The 2500-nt window shown below is 47.2% G+C and overlaps 1 long non-coding RNA gene across 1 annotated transcript in view; it reads right to left on the bottom strand.

Moving 5' to 3' along the window:
* Positions 1 to 2078, bottom strand: part of LOC127010250 (uncharacterized) — a 2528-nt gene extending 450 nt beyond the window's left edge. The window contains exons 1-3 of the long non-coding RNA XR_007762996.1: positions 1514 to 2078; positions 1152 to 1311; positions 1 to 842 (exon numbers count right to left, since the gene is read on the bottom strand). The exon at positions 1 to 842 is cut by the window's left edge and continues 450 nt beyond it. This is a non-coding gene — a long non-coding RNA (uncharacterized LOC127010250). The remainder of the gene's footprint in view (positions 843 to 1151; positions 1312 to 1513) is intronic.
* Between the last annotated feature and the right edge of the window lie 422 nt (positions 2079 to 2500).

Raw genomic sequence — 2500 nt, 5'->3', positions numbered from 1 at the left:
TGTCACTGAATTGCCACGAGGGTCAAACCATTTCAAACAGTCCGATTGGGCGTTCGATTCCGCGGGTCCCTTCCTCCCCTCTGCTCTGCCACACGGGTCGTACCACAAAACATTTCATCCCCCAAGAACACATATTTGACAAGGCTTTCGTAGGAGTTGTGGGCATTTCCAGGAGTAGCTTTATGACCCTGGTGGTAGTGTGACCCTTCCTCTGTACCGTGAACCTAAAAGAACATATTTGACAAGGCTTTCGTAGGAGTTGTGGGCATTTCCAGGAGTAGCTTTATGACCCTGGTGGTAGTGTGACCCTTCCTCTGTACCGTGAACCTAAAAGAACATATTTGACAAGGCTTTCGTAGGAGTTGTGGGCATTTCCAGGGGTAGTTTTATGACCCTGGTGGTAGTGTGACCCTTCCTCTGTACCATGAACCTAAAAGAACATATTTGACAAGGCTTTCGTAGGAGTTGTGGGCATTTCCAGGGGTAGTTTTATGACCCTGGTGGTAGTGTGACCCTTCCTCTGTACCATGAACCTAAAAGAACATATTTGACAAGGCTTTCGTAGGAGTTGTGGGCATTTCCAGGAGTAGCTTTATGACCCTGGTGGTAGTGTGACCCTTCCTCTGTACCGTGAACCTAAAAGAACATATTTGACAAGGCTTTCGTAGGAGTTGTGGGCATTTCCAGGGGTAGTTTTATGACCCTGGTGGTAGTGTGACCCTTCCTCTGTACCATGAACCTGAAAGAACATATTTAACAAGGCTTTCGTAGGAGTTTTGGGCATTTCCAGGAGTAGTTTTATGACCCTGGTGGTAGTGTGACCCTTCCTCTGTACCGTGAACCTAAAATAACATATTTGACAAGGCTTTCGTAGGAGTTGTGGGCATTTCCAGGGGTAGTTTTATGGCCCTGGTGGTAGTGTGACCCTTCCTCTGTACCGTGAACCTAAAAGAACATATTTGACAAGGCTTTCGTAGGAGTTGTGGGCATTTCCAGGGGTAGTTTTATGACCCTGGTGGTAGTGTGACCCTTCCTCTGTACCATGAACCTAAAAGAACATATTTGGCAAGGCTTTCGAAGGAGTTTTGGGCATTTCCAGGGGTAGTTTTATGGCCCTGGTGGTAGTGTGACCCTTCCTCTGTACCGTGAACCTAAAAGAACATATTTGACAAGGCTTTCGTAGGAGTTGTGGGCATTTCCAGGAGTAGCTTTATGACCCTGGTGGTAGTGTGACCCTTCCTCTGTACCGTGAACCTAAAAGAACATATTTGACAAGGCTTTCGTAGGAGTTGTGGGCATTTCCAGGAGTAGCTTTATGACCCTGGTGGTAGTGTGACCCTTCCTCTGTACCATGAACCTAAAAGAACATATTTGACAAGGCTTTCGTAGGACTTTGGGCATTTCCAGTAGTTTTATGACCCTGGTGGTAGTGTGACCCTTCCTCTGTACCATGAACCTAAAAGAACATATTTGACAAGGCTTTCGTAGGAGTTTTGGGCATTTCCAGGAGTACTTTTATGACCCTGGTGGTAGTGTGACCCTTCCTCTGTACCATGAACCTAAAAGAACATATTTGGCAAGGCTTTCGTAGGAGTTGTGGGCATTTCCAGTAGTTTTATGACCCTGGTGGTAGTGTGACCCTTCCTCTGTACCATGAACCTAAAAGAACATATTTGACAAGGCTTTCGTAGGAGTTGTGGGCATTTCCAGGGGTAGTTTTATGGCCCTGGTGGTAGTGTGACCCTTCCTCTGTACCGTGAACCTAAAAGAACATATTTGACAAAGCTTTCCTAGGAGTTTCAGGCATTTCCAGCAGTTTTATGACCCTGGTGGTAGTGTGACCCTTCTTCTGTACCATGAAACTAAAGAAACACTCATTAGAACCCAACTGACCCCCTCTTTGACCTATAGAAATGATGTCTATATTTAATACCGACTATATACTGATCTACCACCTATCCCTTCCTCTCATACGCTACCTACAAGTAAAATATGAGAGGAAGAAATAGGTTTTAGGACGGTGTGGCAGAGAAGAAGGGAAGGGGAGGGAAGGGGATGAAGAAAGAAGAGGGAAGGGAGGGGTATGGTATAAGGGAAGGGAAGGGAAGGGAAAACGAATGGAAGGGAAGAGTGACTGATGGGTAGGGAAGGGCAGGTGTTGGGTAAGGAAAGGGAAGGAAAAGGAAGGGAAGAGTGACTGATGGGAAGGGAAGGGCAAGTGTTGGGTAAGGAAAGGGAAGGGAAGGGAAGGGAAGGGAAGAGTGACTGATGGGAAGGGAAGGGCAGGTGTTGGGTAAGGAAAGGGAAGGGCAGGGAAGGGAAGAGTGACTGATGGAAGGAAGGGCAAGTGTTGGGTAAGGAAAGGGAAGGGAAGGGAAGAGTGACTGATGGGAAGGGAAGGGCAAGTGTTGGGTAAGGAAAGGGAAGGGAAGGGAAGAGTGACTGATGGGAAGGGAAGGGCAAGTGTTGGGTAAGGAAAGGGAAGGGAAGGGAAGGGAAG

The sequence above is a fragment of the Eriocheir sinensis genome, chromosome 42, assembly GCF_024679095.1.
Source record: "Eriocheir sinensis breed Jianghai 21 chromosome 42, ASM2467909v1, whole genome shotgun sequence".
Classification (NCBI taxonomy): Eukaryota; Metazoa; Arthropoda; class Malacostraca; order Decapoda; family Varunidae; genus Eriocheir; species Eriocheir sinensis.
The sequence above is the reverse complement of the archived record's forward strand: the minus strand, read 5'-3'. Positions and strand labels throughout refer to the sequence as shown.